The following is a 23,675-nucleotide window of genomic DNA, read 5'->3' on the forward strand; positions in this document are numbered from 1 at the left end:
TCTGGGGATCAGACTAAGCTAGGCATGTTATGAAGTCGGTCCATAAGAAGTCTCAGTTATAATCTTTATACTTCTCCAAGGATAAACTCTACTCCATCTTCCTTTGAAGGTAAATTTTGAATAGTTTAAAAGACATCTAAGGGATCAAAAAACATATCCCGACAGGTTGCAAAATAAACACGTTCAAAGAACTCAACATGCCTAGACTCCAAAAAAGTATTCACACCAAAGTCAGAAAAAACAGAACTCACAACCAAAGAACTATATGCAGTAGGGTACTCAAGAAACCTTATCTAAACACCCCCACACTTTGATGTATGGATAAAAAGATTGTATATCCTTCCGTAATCATATGGATTTTTATCTGATCCTTTAAAGGTTACTCTATTCAGGATATAAAAAAAATTAGAGAACGACCTCCCCGCACAAGTTTGTGCTTATCCTTTAAACAACATGGCATAAATCATCTCCTTAATGGTTCTGTTCTTACGTTCAACTATACCATTAGACTATGGTGTATAAGGAGGTGCGATCTCATGAATAATGCCATTTAACAAGTAAAGTTCTCCTATATGAATTTCATACTTTCCATCACGTTCAAACCTAACTCTTCTAGTGGTAACATATACCCTACTTCTAAGGCATCATCCTTACCCCTAAGTAAGTATACAAGATAGTACCTCGTACAATCATCTATGAAAGTTATAAACCACCTTAGTTTGGGTTGATTTCATGTCAACTAGGTCTAACTAAATTAATTCTAAGGGATTAAAAATACTCTGAACAATTTATGCTAAAAGGTTTTATAGCATATTTTGATTATACACAGATTTCACTTTTGTGTTCAAAATCCAAACTAAATTTGGGTACGCAGCCTATAGCCAGTTTATGCATAGACTTATAAGTTTACGGTTCCAAGTCTACCATGCAAAACAGTCAATCACACAAAAGAAAACCCAAGAATCAACTATGTTAATTTCATCATTTTATTTTTTCACGTCAAGCTTATATAGACCCTAAGTCATATAATCGTTGCCTAAAAATCACTGCCCTTAGTTACGACAAGTTTTCCAGATTTAATTAAGATCTTCAATCTTTTACCATTCACAACAGAATAAGATACAAGATTCTTGCATGTGGCCGAAACATGAAAACTCCATTCAATGTGAGAATATTTACAGATATGAGCTTTTGCTCGACCTTTCCCTTTCATGCAACCTCGGTCGCAGATGAGTTACTCATATAGAGTTTCTTGAGATCCTCTATCCTCTAATAGGAGGTGTACAAGTCTCTGTTTCAACAAACATGCTTAGTGGCTCCAAAGTCCACCCACCAATCTCTCACATTGGTTAAAATAACTTCCGACATCATGCCACTGAACTCATTCTAGTTTGCTTCAACTAAATTAGCATTAACTTTCTATGTATTAAGGTTTTTACGTTGTCTACAATTTACTGTCGTATGACCAGGAACTCCACGGTGTGGGACTAATAAATTTTTCATTCACAAAAGAAAACAATAAATTATACTCCCTCTGTACTAACAGTCTTAATTGACTTTGTCAAAATATTAAGAAAATTCTATAAAATATCACGACTAACCCTTGACTAGCCCTATTAAATGTTACATTATTACCAAAACTAAAATTAAGTAAAATAAGTAGAAGTTTTATTAGAAATTTTATATATATATATCCATAAATGTTTTTATATAAAATAGGAACGAAGATTAATACAAAGATATTGAATAGATATATATGGTGATAATATTTAAAATTTTGAATTAAATTTATATTAAAAATAATTTTATGATTATAAAAAATAAAGGTTATATTTGATAGTTTAAGGAAAAATATGTCTATAAACAGAGCGGAGAGATAAAAAAAACGGACCAAAATAGAATTTAGGACGGATAAAAAAAGCACACGGAGTACTTTTTATTTAAACTTTAAAAATCATATTTTATTAATCGTTTTCCAACAATATACACATTAGTTTTTGTAACAGCACCGCACAACAAGTAAATCTGATCTTGGATCAATCCTGCATTATATAAAGAGCTCAAAGTAGGAGCACCATAAAGACCAAACAAAGAAAAATACTTTTAGAGGAACTTTACAACTCCATAATTGCTTATCATGAAATCTTAATAAACCATTTTCCACATTGTGATTTTTCACTAATGGGGAGAATGTTTTCGACTACTCTTTATGAAAGATCTCATATGCTTAAAGCGTTAAGACATATATGGGGCCTGAAAACTAGATTTAAAATTGAAAAAATAGGATGTAACCTGTTTTCGATAAAATTCAAGTCCAGAAAATAGTACAAAGCAAGAATTCTTGGGATTAGACCATGGTATGTTTATGTCAACACATTTCCTATTAGTACATCGTTACCAGGCATTTTTATAGAAATAAATGCCTTAAAAATTACAGTATTTCTGTATGGGTTCAGCTTTTAAATCCAACTGATTTTCATCTTCATGAATACCTTAATATTGCTCAAATAGGAAGAGTCTGAGGCAAAGTTTGTAAAATATTCCCTTATGATGCTCAACCCATTAATGGGGGACCTATTCTGGTCAGAGTCGAACTAAAACATTGAGACATTCAGTTCGTGTAAGATTGGGTTCAAACCAAGAATCATCGGTGTACTTCATGTACATGGATCTACCACTGAAAGTATGTTTTCACTGTAGGTAATAAATAGGAGAAGGAACTGTTATGTTTGAAATGGAGGCTGCTCGTGAAAGAATTTGCCACTTGGAGGAGGTAATTAAGAAGATGGAAACTAACAAGAGAGAGGTTTACGGAGTTAGAGAGACGGCTTTTAAAAGCGGAAGAGCAAAATGCAACATTGAGAGCCTTGCAAAACAGAGTTTCTTACAGGGATATGGAGTCTATGCAGCTAATGAGGCACACTTGACAAGAACTGAAACGAGTCCAATTTCCCTGCCAGTTGCAAAACTTCTTCTGTCCAAATATAAACCCTACGAAACTTTCTTCAGTCTTTTGTGTGCCAGAAAATAAGACATCTGGAGATGTTCTACTATTTTCTGTCCATTTCTTTTTGGTGTTCATGTCATGAAGCCATTGTTTGGCATTTGCACTAAATTTAATATGCTCCACATTTGCTCGGCAAGTTGCTTCATTTCTGAGACATGCATTTCTTTAGTGGCGGCCAAGGTTTTCCTAAGTGACGAAAAACCAACACTCTCAAAATGCAATAAAATAAAACTCTCTTGGTGCAAACTACTATCTCACAAACAAACTACATTGGTCGATTAGTATCTAAATAGAACTTCAAGGAATCCTTCTGACAGTAAAACAAACTAAAAACAGTAAAACAGACAGTATGATCATCAGATTAGTATTTTGTCTGCCTCAGCAGGTCTTTGAAGACACCCAGTTATCTTAGCAGCAACGACGATTATGTTGATGCTGCAGGAGGTGGAACTCTGACTGGTTGCCAATAGCTAGTCATGGTTCGAAAGATTACTGAGCAAAGGCCATTCAGTGGTCGCGGACGGTTGACTGTTAATGAAATAAATATCAGAACGGCGCATAAAACAAATCTTTGTGAAGCTTCTATTTATCCCATTTTCTATTCACCATGTTGCCAGAAAATACACAGAACCAATATATATGATTCCTTTCTCTCTATCAAGGCATACCCTGCACAAAGTAGACACCCTTTAGTTTCGCAATCGAAGTTCATGAATCCTACACAGCAGTTGTGGATAAACATGGCAACAATGAAGATTCAAACAACTACACCATGACATATAATCTTCCTGCAGTTCCGACATAAGAGGTGGTGCAATTTTTAGTTATTGTCATGCTGTTCGTACATATAAACCAATGTAAGTCTTTCAATCTGAAGGTAGAAAAACTACCTATGATGTTCTTAAAAGATTTTTTAAATTATATCCCATTCCACTAATAGGCAAGACTGCAAGGGTACTATATCTGGCTAATGAATTGCCACTTCAAATGTAGGATATAGGATTCCATTTGCATAACAAAGCAGTTGGAAAAAAGAACAGAGCGTTCTTGAGACCACGTCTGGTGGTGACTTGTACATTATCTTAGGAATAAAGAACAGAGTGTTCATGAAATACCTCTCTACTAGGTGTTTTCAGGTGTTGTGGACTACATAGTTGTATAGTAGTATGATATCTGGGAGCTGGTAGTGCTTCATCTCTGAGACACGCTTCAATTTTTCCTCCCTAGTTTCACCAAAACACAATACTTCCAATCTTTAGTGGCAGCAAAAAACCCAGCTTTCTCTCCTAAGCGAGAAAAGGCCCACACGCTCAAAATGCAACAGAACCAAGGATCTCACACCGTCTAGATTCGGCAAATTCCCATATTCTAAACAAAAACTCACAACCAATCCATGATGGGGTTTTCTGTGATCTACGAATACTCCCAGGATTTACTAAGAAAGAATATATTTTTGGTTCTTATATCCGAGACTTGCATTAGTTTAGCATCAAAGTAAAACTTCAAAGTATCCTTCTGACAGTAACTCTAGATATCAAACTAGGAAAGGTTCAACTCAAGATACTCAAAAAACTAGAATAGTAAAACAGAGAACATGATAGACTTGTGCGCATGTGCTTTGACTGCCTTAGCAGCTCTTGCAGCAGCCTGTCAATGAAAACACCCAGATCTGCTAGCAGCAATGAAACTTATGTTGATGCTGCAGGAGGTAGAACTGTGACTGATTGCCAATAGCTAGTCGCAGTGTAATAGCTTATTGAGCAAAACAAATAGACCATTCAATGGTCACCGCTTACCGGACTGCAGACTTTTAATGAAGTAAATATCAAAATAAAACACACCATCGAGCTTTTTGTAAAACTTTCATTTACTCCATTCTCTATCCTACCATGTTGAAACATTACACAGAACCATATATGTTTCCTTTCTCTCTATCGAGGCATACAATGCCTGCAAGCATACATCCTTTGGTTTCACACTTGATATTCATAAATCCTATGCAGAAATTGTAGATAAACATGGCAATAATGAAGATTCAAAAAACTACACCATGATGACATATATTCTTCATGCTGTTCATACATGATCTACGCCGTAAATAACAAAACATGCATAAATCAAAAGGGACTATGTACGCTTGATAAACAAAATTCTACAATTTTCAATTTTTCATCTACTTGTTTTCAATCAAAATCTGGAAATAGGTAATATAATACCTGCAAAAAAGCAAAATTAACTGCCTTTGTAATTAAAATGACTAGCATCATCCTAAACAAATCAAGAACTAACTAATTCCTTCAAATATTACATACATAACCTTAGACTTGTCTCTCTGATAGAGAACAGTCAGCCAGACTTGACGACTCCCTCAACGAGATTACACACAGTAGATTATATAGTACGTACTGTGGATACCTGGGATCTGGTAGTGCTTCATCTCTGAAACACATTTTTTTTCCTCACTAGTTTCACCAAAACTCTCCAATCTTTAGTGGCAGCAAAAAGCCCAACTTTCTCTATATAAATGAGGAAAGATCCACACTCTCAAAATGCAAGAATCAGGGATTTTTCTCTTTAAGTGCACCAAGACCTCTACCCTACGCCCTCTAGATTCGGCAAAACTACATTTTTATTCATCAGTTCAGGAACTTCTTGCTCATACTTCATTACAAATTTCTCCAGAAAAGACATGTTTACCATACCAACCAGTACCCACATATTCATCTCAACAGTTCCTTCAGTTCTGAAGTAGCTCTTGGTAATTCAATTGACCTTGGAATACCTTTTAGTTGCAGAATTTCTTGGTTAAAGTTTTTTCTAAACATCTCCAGAAAAGACTCCTCTACCATTTTTCAAAGTGAATTAAGAGAATTTTTTTTGCCCCTTGAGACTAAAATCCTGATAATAGAACACAAAACACAAGTTGAATCGGATTTTAGTGCCAATTCAAAATTCCAAAAAAAAAAAAGCGATTCAGGATCATTGTGAAAGGGCAACGACAAGGGCTATATTTTACTGCCAATTTCCTGGCCCAACCATGGAAAATAATTGACCTAGCCAAACCTACAAATTTGTTCTCCATGTATCAATAATACATTAAGTTTGTCTTAGAAACAACCCAGTCGAACCACTATGAAGTTTTTAGCAAATTTGGCATATGCGAAATTTAACTGTTACCGCTACGGTGGTTTTAATGCCAAATATAACAAACATAACCTTAGACACGTCTCTCTGAACGAGAACAATCAGCCAGACTCGACGAGTCCCTCAACGAGATTACACACAGTAGATTACATGGTACTATAGTAGCGTGGATACCTAGGAGCTAGTAGTGCTTCATCTCTGAGACATGTTTTTTTTTTCTCGCTAGGTACACCAAATCTCAAACTTGGCAGCAAAACCCCCAACTTTCTCTTCATAAATGAGGAAAGAGTCAACGACCCACACTCTCAAAATGCAACAGAATCAGGGATTTCACTCTTTAAGTGTAGCTTAACCTCTATCCTATGCAATATAAATTCGGCAAAACTCCAATATTCTTAACAACATCTCACAATCAGTCTACAGTGCGATCTTCTGTTATCTATGAGTACTCTCAAGATACTAAGAAAGAACATTTTGAGGTTCTCATATCCGAGACTTAAGTTGGTTTAATAACAAGACTTGTGCAGCTGTGCTTAGTTTTGTATGCCTTAGCAGCTCTTGCAGCAGTCTGTCCATGAAGACACCCAGTTCTCCTAGCAGCAACGACAATTATGTTGATGCTGCAGGAGGTGTCTAACTAATTGTCAATAGCTAGTTGCAGTATTATATAGCTTATTGAGCAAAACGAACAAGCCATTCAGTGGTTGCCGGACTTGGACTATTAATGAAATAGATATCAAGACAAAGCATACAGCGAATCTTTTCGTAAAGCTTTTTCATTTACCCCATCTTCTATCCTATCATGTGGAAACAATACACAGAACCCGAAATTTCTTTTCCTAAGTGATGGAAGACCCCACACTCTCAAAAATGCGATAGCATTCGAGATTTCTATCTTTAAGTGCACCAAAACCTCTACCCTAGGCAAAGCTACAATTTTGTTAACAAGAATCTCACAATCAATCCACAGTGAGGTTTTCTATGACCTATGAGTACTCCCAAGATTTACTAAGAAAAAATTGCTAATTGTAGGTTCTTATACTCAAGACTAACATTGGTTTATTATCTAAATAAAACTAAAAAGCATCCTTCTAACAGTAAGTTTCAATATAAAACTAGGAAATATTAACTCAAGATACTCAAACAAACTAGATCAGTAATACAGACAATATGACAGTCAGACTTGTGCTTTGTCTGCCTTAGCAGCTCTTGCAGCAGCCTGTCTATGATGACACCCAGTTTTCCTAGCAGCAATGGCACTTATGTTGATGCTGCACTAGGTGGAGCTCTGACTGACTGCCAATAGCTAGTCGCAATACAATAGCTTAGGCCATTCAGTGGTTATTGGACTGTAGACTGTTAATGAAATAAGTATCAACACAAAGCATGCAATGAAATCTTTCACAAGGCTTTCATTTACCCCATTTTCTATCCTACCATGTTGAAACAATACACAGAACCCGCATATGCTTCCTTTCTCTCTATCAAGGCATACCCTGGCTGAAGTATACATCCTTTGGTTCCACAGTTCAAATTCATAAATCCTATAAAGCAGACGAAGAAAAACATGGGTGATAATAAAGATTCAAGCAACTATACCATTACATATACTCTTCATGTTGTTCATGCTTACAAAAGAGGTAACACAGTTTTTAATTTGGAAATAACAAAATATGTATTAATCAAACGATACTATGTAAGCTTTAATCAGATAATCTACATACCAGTACTGCGCATTCATCTCACAAAATACTTCATTTTTGAAGTAACTGTTGGACCTTGGAATATCTTCATTAGTTCAGGAACTTCTTGCTCATACCTTGTTACAAATTTCTCCAAGAAAGACTTGGAAATCCTCTCCTTAATGAGACCCTTAGAGACTAAAATCCTGATAATATAACACCTTGGGATAATCCTCTTATTCAATCAATACTCAAGGACTCATAACCCACTTCATTCACAAGGAAATTCATAGTTGACATTATCTTCTTCTCAGAGGCCCCCATACAATAAGGAATTTTCGTAAATGCTGATTAAATCTCTTGTAAACATCCATTTTCTTCCTCCAAACTCATTGATGTGAATACATGAATCATAAGAAATACTAGTAGAGAAGGATTGAAGTAACCCTAGATTTTGAAATTACATCAACATTTTGATTTGATGACCGCCCTTCCATCTAAATTATAACAGATTTGAAAACGAAGAAGAAAGAGGGTTTGGAATTTTGATTGAGATTGGGTTTTTTTTTTCCAGTAGAAAATTGGGAAGAAAAGGTAAAGCGAAAATCTAATATATTTACAGCATCATGAAAATGAGTGGAAATCCGAGCCTGATATTTTTACCCTGCAGTGTTTTACTTTCTGGTAAATTTATCGAATTCGGCATTTTTACAGCGCAACGGAAGGACCATATCGGGCTCATAGATTTTCTTCAAAGAACAATGAAAACACTTCGATAGGTAGGTTGATTTTCGATTCCAACTTGCTACATCGATGTCTTTATAAAAATAATTATAATGCACAAAGAAAAGATTTTATTAACTTTTTTTTTTTTAAAAAAAAAGAGAGGATAAACCTCATTAAATATATTGATAGACCCAGTTTAGGTACTCGAAAACCTTAAAGAGATTTTTTAAAGACATAATACAATCATACAGTTTGTAATATCTCCACCAATTCTTGCCCAATAAATCGATCATTTTAGAACTAAAAACTATTTCAGATAATCCTTTTCTCTCTCTCGCACAGGAGAGGAACAAACATCTAAGGACAAACTGATTTTGCTTCCAAAATCAATGTGTGTCGAGGAACAAGACAATGAATGGAAAGAATCCAACCTCATGTTCATCAGAACATGTGAATAACATGAACTGGATTTTTTAAGTTTAGATTGCCTAATGCAATTAGGGTAGCAAAGACCCAAGTAACAGTAGCAGTGGTAGTATCATTATTTCTGCGACTATAAAATAGAACACAATTTATTTCTCTAGCTAATTCAGATGATTTGAGCCTCTCCCGACCTTTCTGAAGCTTTTCCTTATAGCAAGGATAAAAACTTTTACCCAAGCTTCCACAGGACTGTGGGTAGTGTATGTTTCAAAGCTGCAACCCTGACAAGTAGAATCCGAATCGTTTGAACTGCAGTTTAGTACATGTTATTTGCATCTTAACTAGCGATTTGGTAACTGCAGCATGGTACTCTAAATCATTTCGTTTTTTTTCAGCAAAACGGTGGAAAATCCCCCTCCCATCAAGCATTCTTACTTATGGCGAGTTGGCCATAAAGAGTTATTAGTTCGAGACCCTCTTGTTCATAGGGGCCTGGATATGCCTTATTTTTCCCAGTATGCTCGACCACCGCAGAAACCTTAAACCCTTTATTCATGTACTGTCACATAGCACTTTCTGTTTGGCAATGGACGAGTCAACATTAGGCCTGGATGGTCCTTCTTTTCGACAGTTTGTTGAGGAATTTTTCACTATGTTCTTTTTCGTGGAAATGTTATAAATACCCTCCATGTTGGTGGGCCTTGCACAGTTGCCTTAAAGGGTAAACCAAAAGTTCAGAACAAAACATATTTTGTTGAATTCTTGTTTTAGCCTTAATTTTTCATTTTTTTCTTCGTTCATTTGTTGGTAATGTTGTGTTTAGTTACAGTTCGAGAAAGAAAAAAATTAAAGAGAAATCAACCACCAGCCACCACCATCTCAATAGCTGCCACCCCCAAAACCACCACATCTGCAGCATCACCAACATCTCGATCGCCACCGTCGACAGCAGTTCATTTCCTTCTAAATCTCGACCAGCAATAACTACTTTGATGCATGTTACCGATCGAGAAATTATCGTCAAGGAGAATCAACATCGAACCTCAACTATTAAATCTACAAATCCCACAAAGCAGATAAGTATCCATTCAATTGAACTGATGATCTCTGAAAATAAGTTTTTTTGGAGAGTTAGTTTATAGTTTTCAAAACCTAATACTATGATTCCTCTTCGGAATCCTCTTTTTGGATTAAAATCAATGTTTTGATCTATTATCTTCTAATGATTCTTATCATTATATGTTGGAGATTACGGTAAAATTTCGAAAAAAACTTTTATCAAAGAATTTAGGGTTCGTTAATTCGTTACTATGTTTCAATTGATCTTAAGATTGATTGGTTTGAGTATACAATAGTGTTCATATTTGTAATCAGCGGATCTATATTACCCATAAAATCTTTTTAAACTTCATATACTTTGGATTTCAACCTAATTTGAATCTAAATCTGATCCGGCGTTTTCAGGGAATTAAGGTTGTCCTATAGATTGCAATGATATCAGCAATGACTGCTTCCAGCATTAGGAATTATTGATTTGGTTTCAAAGTAAATCAAAGATGAAATCAAAATTGAAGTATCCAAGATGAAGGATGCCATTGGTGTTGTACTGGGGTTAGCCGCGAGTTGGAGATAGGAAGGATTCTGCAACGTGGGACTACTTTAAAATGAAGATTATGTTATTGTGTTCTTTTATGGTTTGGTGTATAGGTTTAAAGTTGGTTTTCTTTGTTGTTGCAGCTTGAGATGCAATAGGGATTGAGCTGAAATTAGGGATTGATGGCACATCGTATGAATACTTATTTCTATCTTCTGGAGTTATTGTTGTATCTGCTGGTGTTGAAGAGACATCGAACTGATCAAACGAGCAGAAGGAGAACGATCTGAACGATGAGGCTGAGATATTAAACTCATTGTGATCCTAACTAAGGTTTTTCTCTTATAATATTATTTCTAGAAATGGTGCAATTTGTGAACTTGTGAGGCTGGTTGTTCATCGAACTTTAAGGTTCTCAGTATTAGTTTTTATACGTTAGGAAACAAAACTAGGGTAGAGGTCAACTATCAAAAACCAGGCATGCCTTTGTTACAATTTGTTCGTCGAGTAAATTAGAGTTACAATATGGCTGCAACTTCTTATTTTATATTCTCGATCAATAAAGGTGATATTTTGTTTGCCATGTGGTCTTTCATAATACTGCATATGGTAAGCATATTATAATAGTCAGTAGTTCTTACTATAATATTGTGGATACTGTCATATGTTAGGATTTCACCACGTATACATGGTATTTAATGGGAGCATCTGCATATTTCCTTTGGGAAGCAGAAATCCAGATGTAATATGGAATTCATGGTTTATTAGCCAAAAAAATTAGCATTGTGACAGGAGAAAACATTAAGCCTTCATATGAAGGATACAAGGATTTGTTTATTTTAGCGTTGCAACCAATTTCATAAAGTTGACACCTCGAGAGGAATTTGTAGTGAAATTAACTAGTGTATCAATTGCATCATGTGGCCGAGACTTTCTTTTGGTACTTTGAAATTAGTATGTTTTCTTAAGTCTGTTTATTTTGTAGTACATCTATTAGTTTGGTATATCACTTTTTAATGAAGAAGTAGCAGCTTATTCTGGAGTTCATTTATGATTTCTAGGCAAGGCTGAATTGCAAGCTTCATGGGATTTTCTAAAACTTGAAATATTTGCAGCGATCACCACTGCTCCGCCGGGTAGGTAAAGTAATTGCAACCCTGGAAAACCTCATCAAGTTGCTTCCCACTTTGGAAACAACTTGAGCTAGTTGCTTCCTTTTTCTGGAGACAACTTGAGAAAGTTGCTTTCACTTTTGGAGGCAACTTGAGCTAGTTGATTCCATATTGGAGGCAACTTGAGCTAGTTGATTCCAGTTCCGAGGCAACTTGGTTATGTTTTTGGGTCCATTCATTCATCGGAAATTATCTTATACCTACATCATAGAGTAGTTGTGACGAATTTGTGGTGCAATGGTAACATAGGGTTGTGTTGAGTTGGTGATGATGGTTGTTCTGCTAATGTTCATGCTTTAAAGTCAAGAGGGTAGATGAATGCTTAGGAAGTTTGAGAAGGAACTCAATATGTATCCAGGAAAAATTGAAAGCAGAAAAGAAGTTGTTACTGCTTGTGTGTTGTTGATGGTGTTTGAGTAGGGGCATGGAAGTGACTGCAGCTATTGGATCATGTTGTAAGTGTGCATAGACGGTTGTGGTCATGAAGCTGTTGCAGGTAGAGTGGCGGTAGCAGAGATGGAGGATGTGGTGTTGTATGGTGATGGTTTGAATTGTTGGTTAAGCACTAATGGTGTGGCGAACATGTGATGCAATGGTAGCATAACTGACTATATGTCAGAAGATGTGTGTTCGACTCACACTAGGTTCACTTATTTGTGTATAATTTTTATTTTTTTTGGAGACAACTTGTGCTAGTTGCTTCCATATGTGGAGACAACTTGAGCTAGTTGCCTCCATTATTGAAGACAACTTCAGCAAGTTGCCTCCAGATTTGGAGACAACTTTCAGCAAGTTTCCTCTTGATGATGGTGGTGGATTGGTGGTTGCTGGTGGTGATTGGTGGAGGTGGATGAAAATGGTGGTGGTTGGTGGCGGTGGTGGTTGTCGGTGGTGTATAGTGGCGCTGGTTGTCGGTGGTGGTAGTTGGCGGTGGTGGAGGAAAATGGCGGTGCTGGTTGGCGGTGATGGTGGTTGGTGGTGGTTGTGGTGGTGGTCGCAGCGGAGGTGGTGGACAGTGGTGCTGGTTGGCGGCGGAGGTGGTGGACAGTGGTGGTGGTGGTGGTTGGCCGCGGTGGTGGTGGTGGTCGGTGGTGGTGGTTGTTGGCCGCGGTGGTGGTGGTTGGCGGTGGTGGTGGTGGTCGTGGATGGCAGTGGTGGTGGTTGGCGTTGGTGATGGTGGTTGTTGGCGGTGGTGGACAGTGGTGATGGCGGACAGTAGAGGTTTTCTTATTTATTTATTTTTGTTTTTTTATTAGTGGTTAGTGGTAATGATTTTGTATATACATTACACAAAAGAGGGTATTTGAGTAATGTATTATGCTTTGGGGTATTTGTAAAATTCAAAAGGGTATATTTGCTATGGGACTCATAGTAGGGGTATATAGATAATGTTCCCTTTCTTCTTTTCTTTTTTTCCAACCAGTCTTCTGGCACTCTTCTGTTTGGAGGAAAATGGTTTTGGCTCATCTTTGTTAGTCATTATGTTCGTTGGAGAAGTGATGCACCGTTGTATGTTTCGCGTGGCTCATTTCTGAGAATTAAACGTCAACATACCCATATCTTGAAAGGGGATTCAGCATTGTCTTACTGTAATCATGGTCATAGTGACGCGGATGGTAAGTTGGCGGTATCGAAGTTTTCTTCGTTAGAACCGGATCAAGTGAGGATGTATATTTCTATATCTGGATGCAACAACTCTTGTCTCGACACATATCTGCTTTTCCCTTTCTTTCAGTTTCCTTATTGTTGTATTAGATTTATTGTCTTGTGTTATTCTCTGTAATGGACCTAATGGTCCAGTCTCCAGTTTAGTGTTTACTAACTGTTAATGGCTTTTTTGTAACCTTTGATTATAAAACATTGGGGGTATTGATGTTCTTATTCAAAAAGTGAATCTGGATCGGGTAGATGGAATGTTTAAACTTTCTTCTCTATCTATTCCTATCCACTGGAATTATGTTTTCCCTTTTCTTTTATGGTATATATAGACTTGCAGGTGTGGATCGGAAAAACAGTTTGCTGGTTTTTTAGGGAAGTGAAGAGTCGAGCGTGCGGTCTAGACTCCTCAACCGAGCAAGCTGCTGAATCTCACACAGATGCACTGCAAAGGGAGTGCTTAGATTCGAGAGATCAATCTGTATGACTCCGGCCTAAACCAAGTCAATGGCCGTCCCATAATCAATTCGGTCACAAAGAGGGAGATGGGTTGATCTGTAAGAGGGAAGCTGAGAATTATGTGGGATCAATGATGATCAGGGATTGTGGATATGTTTAAGGTTTCTGCAAATTGATTAACTGTTGAGTTCGAATAAGTTCTGGTCGATTGATGGAATTTTTGAGAGTGATTGCTCGAAAAATTGTTGTTTAGACCAATGTTGTCTGTTTTAATCACGGATCCAAAGACTTATTTATATTGTCATAGTAGTGAACACATTGATCCCTGTAAGTGTGACGGTTTCATGAGTGAAAGAGTGTGAAAGTGGGAGATCGGGGTAAAACGAATTCTGTGTCATGTGCAGACCTGTCAGATCATTCACCCACTACTTTGCTAACTCCTTCAACCGTTTCACGACTTACTCAGATTTCTCATCGTGGATGAATCCACGTGCCGTACGCCGCCAGACCAAAACCCTAATTGATATCCCCCCATGTGACGTGATTGATGTCTCACGAATCATGGAGTCTGCATGACAGACATGTATTTAGTTAGTCAGTTATTGACTGATTAGACAACGAGTCTAGGCTTTGTTGAATCGAGCATGATTGACAAATGCTCAACGTTTCATGAATGTTAATATTGCTCGTCTGAGCAAATATTGTAAATTCGATAAGTTGTTGAATATATCTCGAGTTTCCCAGTTCGGCGAGTTACTGAATATTGATAAGTTACTGAATATTGATAGTCGGATCAATATCCGAGAAACTGAGCAAGTATTGCTCAATTCGATGAATTACTGAATATTATAGTTGAGTAATCGAGCAAGTATTACTCAACTCGAAAAATTACTGAATATTGATAATTGGATCAATATTCGAGTAATTGAACAAGTATTTCTCAATTCGACGAATAAATTACTAAACATTGATAGTTGGATCAATATTCGAGCAACTGAGCAAGTATTGGTCAATTCGATAAATTATTTATTGGTGGCATGACCCAATAAGATATTAATTAAAATATTAGTAGATTACCAAATATTATATGATTAATCCACGTATTGTTTGCTGAACTAATCATAAATTTATTTAGTGTTTGAACTTGCTCAGAATGATGATTTGTTGAGCATTTGTTCGCAACCCTAATTTTTGATCAATTGTTCGTCAATCGGTAAATAGCTGAAAATTGGTCATGAGTGAGAGAAGGACCGACCACATGGAATAATGGACGACCATGTGGTGCCCAATTTCTCGAGTGAGCGTACACCAGGGTCATGAGTTGACCGTTTGGTGAAAGAATGATGATTAAATGCCAATTTCATAATTTATTGAAATAGTGCTCGATTGAGCATTAGGTGATAAAACCTAATTATGAAAAGTGAGGGACCGACCAAGAGGGTGTGAAACCGTCCCTTGATGGTCATGGGACAACTGATGGGCTTTTGCACAAATTCCGAGTTGGTTGTGAAGAGTTTGGACCCGTTGCGCAAATTATGTCAAAATTAGGAAAGCATGTAGGACCGGCTTGTTGCAAGCGTTAGAGCCTCCCTTGGTCGGTCAAGGGAGCATGCCCATGTATCCATAATTCCCATGTCTCAGTCCTGAGAGTTTCAGTATTTTTTGATGTGTGTTTGAGCAATATCTTGGATTTTCAGAAGAGTTCGGTCTTTGACTGAAATTCTCGATTTTGCTCGAATGAGCAAGTATGCCCGTTTGATCAATATTTCGTGAATATTAAAATAATAATATTTAATATATTTTTGTGAATAGCCAGTTGGTCATGTGACCATGTTGACTTTTGGCTTTTTCATGGTTTGAGCAATATTTGAGAAAACATGGAAAAAAACATGATTTTTGCTGAAACCAGGAAGTTTCACAAGATGAGAAAAATAACAATTTATGAAAGATTAGGGATTGCAAGGTCTGGGACCGGCCACGGCTAGGGCATGGCCGGACGGCTAAGTTCCCCGGTCCCGCAACACCTTTCCCTATTTTATATTATTATTTTTCATGAAACTATGAAAATATGGAGGAACCATGAGTTTTGCTCAAACAAGGAAAGTTGTTAGAATGGAGGAGTCTTCATTAGTTCATGAAAATAAAAAAAATAAGAAAAATAATAATGGAGGAAGCATGGGACCGGCCGGTGGGCCCGGCCCATGGGCGCTTTTCCATTATTTTAATGTTATTATCTCCTATTTTATGCCGGATTCCCCATTCGTCCATATTTTGCATGCTCGTTCGTGCATTCGGGTGCTCGTTCTTGCATCATTTTCGAGTACACTTGCACCATTTTATGGGGCTTACTCAGTAGTAGTCCAGATTCCTGATTGTTGAGTATTTATTACTAATTTATGAAATTTAATGGAGAATGACTCATGAAACTGAGTAATAAAAGTGAGTAGTTTTTTATTATCAATCCATAGGATCAGCCGTGGATTCAACCATGAATTCTGAATAATAAAACGAGCATTACCATTCCATGGGATCGTGGATTCGACCACAGAAATGGAGTAATAATATTATTACCATTCCATGAGATCATCCATGGATTCGATCATGAAATCGGAGTAATAAAATTATCCATTACCATTCCATGAGATCAGCCGTGGATTCGATCATGAAATCATAGTAATGAGATAAAATAGATTAACTTCTAGGAATTCAATGGTGAATGTCACGGTAGAATTAATCTATTACAGAAGGGATATTATCCAGTTAAAGCGTCATACCCGTTCTGAAAGGAGGATAAGACCAAGAACATCCCAAATATTGATGACGAATTCTTTGTGTTTCAGTACAAACCCGAAAAGCGTCCTTCAGGTTCTGCATTTCGGTTGCTCATAAATCCCAGAAGCACTACTCAGAACAAGTTGGTAAGTCCTCAGGCAATAATTAGGTTCTGCTTGAGTGGGAAGCACTATTTGGGTTCTCACGTGGAACTCAAACTTTCTCGAAAACCCCTGGCTCATTTCTCTGGATGGGCAAGTCATATGTTGGCCTATAGTCATGTAAGAACTATGATAGATCATGCACAAGTGACACGAGCCATTCAAGCGCCTGGGGATTTTGTGATCAATCACGACATACCAGGTATGGTGGCTCTGCTTGCTCGTTGGTGCATTCCTACTCACACATTCATATGCATATGGGGAGAATTCACTGTCACCTTGGAAGATGTAGTCGCTTTGTTGCATCTCCTAGTTACTGGAAATTTCCCTGAAGAGCTCTCAGTAGAGGAGGACGCAATGTCTAGCGTGTTGAAAGTTAAAATGCACAAACTCAATGAGTCACCCCAAACTTGTTATGCTGAATGGTTGAAATACTGGTAGCCGAGAGATGGAGTTCCTGAAGAACCTGTTGATAGTACTTTAACCATTGCTGCTTTTTTATGCTTGTGGATCTCCAAAGACATTCTTGAAGATGGTGGACATTTTTTGAAGCTATTTGTGATCCCTTTTGAAAAAGTGGGGGTCTAACAACACCACCCAATATTTCGCTTAGCAATTTGTATGGACTAACTCCGAAACACTTTCTAGAAAATCAACTAGATAGTCAGACTCAATCTAGGTAACAGTATCTCAAGGAGTTAATATCTCTCTCTTGTTTTGATTTACTCAATCTAATAGAAATCAACGAGTCTTTAATCAAACACAAGGAATAACTTGGATGGTACCAAGGACCAATATCCAAGGATCAATCAACAACCAAAGGTCGGATTTCCAATTGATTGATTCAAATGCACAACCTGTATTATTTCAATTATATAACAAATATAATGCGGAAATAGAAATAAAACAGACACCAGAATTTTGTTAACGAGGAAACTGCAAATGCAGAAAAACCCCATGACCTAGTCCAGATTGAACACACATTGTATTAAGCCGCTACAGACACTAGCCTACTCCAAGCTAACTTCGGACTGGACTGTAGTTGAACCCTAATCAGTCTCCCACTGATCCAAGGTACAATTGTACTCCCTACGCCTCTGATCCCAGCAGGATACTGCGCACTTGATTCCCTTAGATGATCTCACCCACAACTAAGAGTTGCTACGACCCAAAATCGCAGGCTTTGACAATAAACAAATCTGTCCCACACAGACAAGTCTATCAAAGGATTAATCTGTCTACCACAGAAAAATCCTAAAGTTTTTGTTCCGTCTTTTGATAATAATCAAGGTGAACAGGAACCAAGTGATAATCCGGTCTTATATTCCCGAAGAACAGCCTAGATAAATCAATCACCTCACAACAATCTTAATCGTATGGTAGCGAAACAAGATGTTGCGGAATCACAAACAATGAGACGAAGGTGTTTGTGATTACTTTGTATATTTGCCTATCAGAGATTTTAATCTCAAGCCTATCAATCTGATTGTACTCGTACGATAGAAGATGCAAGATCAGAACACACAACTACGATAAAAGCAGTATCGATCTGGATTCACAATCCCAATGAAGTCTTTAAGTCGTTAACCTGGATTTAGAAGAAGAAAACCAAAGGTTAAAGGATAACCGACTTTAGCATGAAAACTAGTATCACATGTAAGGTGTGTGGATTAGTTTTGAAGATTTGCTAGATGTCCCCTTATATAGTCTTTCAAATCAGGGTTTCGCCTTGGTAACAAAGCAAACAATATCCATCGTTAGATGAAGACCTGATTTGGATTCAAGCTAATATTTCTCAACCGTTAGATCGAAAAATTAGCTTTTTATACACAAATGAAATGCACGCTTCTAGGTTTGTTTAACCGTACCCAAAATTCTACATTGTTGGTTCAACAATAGTCAACCAAAAGGTTAACCATATGAGCATTTCATATTGACCATGTTCTTCTTCACCATAACTAGTTCAATTGACTCAAATGAACTAGTTAGAGAGTTTGTCAATTGCTTAGATCTTATTTATCTACACAAGACACAATTGAATCAAAAACGGTTTGATTCACTTGAATCGTTTCATGAACTTTATATCCACGGTTTGAAAAAGCATTCCTTAGTTTATATAAACAAGAGTTCAAGAACAACCAGTTTTAGATAAAACCTCTCAAGTTCGCGGACTGGGTTCGCGGACTTAAACTCATGGAAGTAGTACACAAACTCTAACAGAAATTCTCGGGTCGAGAACTTCCGCCAGTTCGCGGACTTGGCTCACGCCACTTCCATTTCTCTTGATCAACAAAGTTAGCAAACTTTGGTTCAAGGGATAGGACTTATGCACTTATGTGTTTCCACAACAATACTTATGTCCACCATTGGTTATGTAATCTAAACTCTCATTCCAATCATTGATACATTCTCAGAGGACGTTATATAGTCGTTATTCACAGACCATTTTTCGTCAGAGCAATTCTCAAAGTGATTGAAACATAACATGACTTTCGTCACTAGGTAAAGATAAACACGGTCGAAGCGAAACGCTTACCAACACATATTTCGAAATATAGATAGGCGAGGTATAATCGTCTTGAAATACCGAATGTCTATAATCATAGTCTATATCTATAGCATACGACTTTTTTTCTCAAGAAGTAGGAGATAGAATAGATAGACTTTTGAGTGACAGATAAGTTCAAGTATTCACATACCTTTTTGTCGAGAAGTTCCACCGGTTCCTTGAGTAGTTCTTGTACTTGTATGATGAATTACCATGAAGTCCTTGAGCTCAACTACACTTACTATCCTAGTCCGAGACTTAGCTATAGTAGACTAGAAATCAAGACTTATAGTTTTGATCACTAACATTGACAAACATGCTTGATATAGCAACGCATGCGTGTTCGACCGAGCAGTGCTCTAACACCTTTCACTACAAAGATGGCTAAAGGTGAGAAACTTCCCATTGGTAGTCTATTTTTGGCTTCGCTGTTTGCCAACTTAAACTCCCTAGTTGTAGATTATAGTGTCTCCGACGGCTTCATGAAGATCGAAACATATGACAATACCATGTTTCTACAAGCTTTAATGTGGGAGCACCTTGAAAAATACGCTACAATTCCTCATAGGGTCTTGCAAGGGCCCAATGTTGATACTCGTCATGCCATCTTTGATAAGAAATAGTGCTAGGATTATGCGTTGGTCTACGAAGCGACCACGGCAAAATACAAGCCTCACCATCATTTTAGATACCGAGTCTGAGTTCAACTTTCTTCCCTGGACGACAATTCCTCATTTCTTCTCGCAATTGATCACTTTTAATGATACTAAAGAGATTATCACTTTGAAGTCTGGCACTGATTTGAGTGATGGAGAGAAATCTTTTATGCTGAGTTGCACTCTTGGTTACATAGTGTCGGTGATGCAAGGAGAATTCCAGGTGGAAGAATATAATATCGACAGAGCAGCTCGACAAATGGGTCTTGATCAGTGTGCTCCACGTCATCGAATGAACAAACTATCAGTTGATTATTTGAAGGCTCATTTAGATAACACACATGTTGAAGGGAGCGATTATGTGTCTTCTTTTACCGACCGGAATATTTACGTAACTCCAGGTTATGCAGAATTATGGACTCAATAACGTGAACGCTTATATAAGTTTTTGATGGATGTCAAATCTCTGACACGAGTGTTTCCTTCTGCTGAAATACTCTTGGATCTCCCACGGTTGAAACATCTTTCTAGTGGTGATAAAAGAAAAACATCTCCAGAATCCAAACAGGTAAACATTTTCCTATGATTTTTTGTAAAAGCATAGTAGTCGCACCTTTAATTGTTTCGATTAACTCATTGTAGGGTGGTCGTGCTGTGAGGCCTCGAATTCCTGTTGACTTATATAGAATGGCAAGACAGTCCCCGGGGTGGAGAAAGCAGGAGCAGGGCGAATTACAGAATGATAGCGAATAGTATGCAGTCCCCAGCAGCTTCTTTGGTGAGTTGTTAGCACTTCCCTTATCGTTGAGATTTTCTCGTCCATGTAATTAGGATCCCAAAATAATGTTGTTAATTTGTTTCAGAATTTTTCTCCATCCGTTATTGACGGTCTTCATCTTTCCTCCATACGAACAATTTAGGAATCCAGCATCGATGGAGAGGTCGATGTCAGTATCCTTTTGTGTAAGTGATTTCGGCATTTCTTTGAATGAAATAATGTTGATTGTTGTTGATGCATCCAGGAGGAGATTGTTATGGAAATTCGAAACGGCCAGATTGCTCATTCGTCTTCAAATAATGGTGAGTCAGAACCGAATGGAGATAATGATGCTCCCAATGTTAATACCGACCCTGTTAACCCTTCGAATGACTTGGAGACTCCTCAAGTAAGTACCCACTTCATATTTTCTTCATATAAGTATAATATTACTGATTTGAGATTGAATGAATAAGGATCCACACGAATGAATGAGGAAACTTTAATGAAGTACGTCACCAGAAAATTCAGAACTCAGCTTTTTAGCAAAAACGCCATAAAATCTTCATACGACATCCGATTTTCGCAATCTTCCCATGTATCTTTATGCTCAGTAAACTTCCAGGAGACCTTCAGGAATTTTTCAGCTGGCATGTAGTCCAATGTTTTGGCTACAACTCCTTCCTCATTTATCCGGTTGCTATGAAATTTTGATATGTTGTAGGAAATATACATACGAAGAGAAATACATATGAATCAACCTTATATTCTTTACCAATTGTTCCCATTTCGTCATCTTATGCAAGGCAGTATAAAATCTCTTCAGTCGGGATTATTGGAAAACGTGTTTCATGACTTCCAAACCATTTTCCCGTGTCTTGGATGCATAATACAGAACTTAGATAGAGTTATTTCACTTAAATGCTGGATTTCATGATTTCAGTTGGTTTCCATGCTCTAATCTCATGTAATCTTCATATTAGTTAACAAATGCCGAAGTGGAGAATAATTGAGCAAATAATGATTTGAATCGTATGGCGAATGATATTACGATATCTGAACCTCAATTCCATGAGAATATTGCTACTGAAGTTGTCCAGGAAACCGAGACTCCAATTATTATTGTTTCGACGGGGGAGACCGAAACAAGAGTAGGAGAGACTATGCCAGAAGAAGCTTTTACAATGACCATGGAAGCTGTTACGGTAATTGAGAATCGCATAGTGATACATGAGTATCCTAATACAAGGGATTGTTTTTGACCCTCCATTTGGTGCTTCACTCCTGTATCATGTATCTGTTGGTGGATTCAGCGTTCCCACTGGGTATGCCAATATGTATGAGAAGTTGTGGAATATGTATGGCCATATTGTCGTCACAAGAGATCCTGAACATAGATACTTATTGGCAATGCACTTAGGAAACATATTGCGTGTCATAGATGATATTCGTACCAGGCCCAGAAGTACTGTCACTCGAGATGTACTCTTTGATTGGGATTACAACTTGGAGAAATCTGAAGAACTGGGTTTTAACTTGAAGTAGCTTCGTCAGAATATCAACGCCATCAAAGATGCAGTGATGAAGAACATACCATTTACTAGTGATGCCGTGGTGGAGAAAATGGCTAAGATTGCTGAGTTGACTGAAAAGCTGGAGTTGGAGAAGGCGGCTTTGCAAGTCTTGGAGAATGCTGAGAAGCAGAAATCGTACTTTGATGGCTTCCTTTAGTTTTCTTTCCATAATCTCTTGAACCTTGAACTTCTGAGAGATGCGAGATTTTATTTTGGTTTTGAATTTTGATAGATTTTGAGCTAGTGAGTGATTGAGGATTTTCTTTCTGGAATTGATAGAGATTTTTTAAAATAAAGAACTTTGATAAATTGCTGAATTCAAGTACTGAAAGTAAGAATTGCAGACTCCTGAAGAAATTGAAAAATACATGTGAAAGAAAATCCTAAGATGAAGAAACGTTGGGTGCTTCAAGAGTTTATGTTCTTAAATCAAAAAGCGCCTTGGACGCTGAATGTTTCATGCGTCAAAATCCTTTAGCCAATTTTTGTGGATCACTGGCACATTCGTCTTGCCCTTCATATCAGCCAATCTGTAGTATCCTCCAGCCGCTGACTTGGCAATCATAAAAGGCCCTTCTCAGTTAGAATTCCTTGTGGAATGAAAGTTACGTTTAGTTGTATAAGAACCAAATCTCCTTCATGGAACTTGTTAGTCTTGGTTGCTCGTGCCCTGAATATTTTCTATTGGTTAGGAGTTCCTCGTACGGTGGGATTCCATGTTGGTTGAGCTTTTCAATTCTGTGGAACATGTTGGGCACTCGCGCAAGGGAGAATATTTAGGATATTGATTGTGAAACTCTGTCATTATTCTATCAATGACTGTGTTAGTGAGACGATAGATTCAGAGAGGTTCCGCGTCTAACCATTTGGTGAAGTATTGCTGAGGTGAGACTAACCACTCATAACGTTTGGTCACAGCTGAGTTGTAAGTAGGATCAAGTCCCCTGACCAGAGTAGCATATTTGAAAGTTGGTAAAATATGCGCATGAGGAGGAATGAGACTTTCCTGAGTGCGGAACCTTTTGACGAATTCATGTGTGATAGACACATTTATGTTTCTAATATGTCTCAATTGTATGTATTGTTAGTGCTCGATTTTGTATTTATTTTGTTATTTTATGTCTTTGTAGGTATTTATAGAGAAATAAGCTCTTGCGGCGAAATTGGCTCGAAAAGTGGTGTTTTACACCCCATGATAAAGTATTAAAGGCACCCTAGAAGTGCGCCGGAGGAACCCAGAAAAAGTGTCGGAAACACCCCAAAAAAATTACTAAAGGCACCCCAATGGAATGTGTTATTTGGACTCCAACAACGAATAAGGGGCGACCATTGGATAAGGGGTGA

General features: G+C 37.5%; 2 long non-coding RNA genes across 2 annotated transcripts; one reads left to right on the top strand and one right to left on the bottom strand.

Moving 5' to 3' along the window:
* Window positions 1-3,131: 3,131 nt before the first annotated feature.
* On the bottom strand, window positions 3,132-8,633 carry LOC113319455. The gene is made up of 2 exons (XR_003345525.1): window positions 7,876-8,633; window positions 3,132-3,676 (listed from the first exon to the last, which is right to left on the bottom strand). It is a non-coding gene; the product is annotated as an uncharacterized LOC113319455 (long non-coding RNA).
* Window positions 8,634-9,743: 1,110 nt separating this feature from the next.
* Window positions 9,744-12,705, top strand: LOC113319709. Its single transcript, XR_003345763.1, has 3 exons — window positions 9,744-10,630; window positions 10,720-10,909; window positions 11,638-12,705. It is a non-coding gene; the product is annotated as an uncharacterized LOC113319709 (long non-coding RNA).
* The last annotated feature ends 10,970 nt before the right edge of the window (window positions 12,706-23,675 follow it).

This window comes from Papaver somniferum, chromosome 10 (genome assembly GCF_003573695.1).
Source record: "Papaver somniferum cultivar HN1 chromosome 10, ASM357369v1, whole genome shotgun sequence".
NCBI lineage: Eukaryota > Viridiplantae > Streptophyta > Magnoliopsida > Ranunculales > Papaveraceae > Papaver > Papaver somniferum.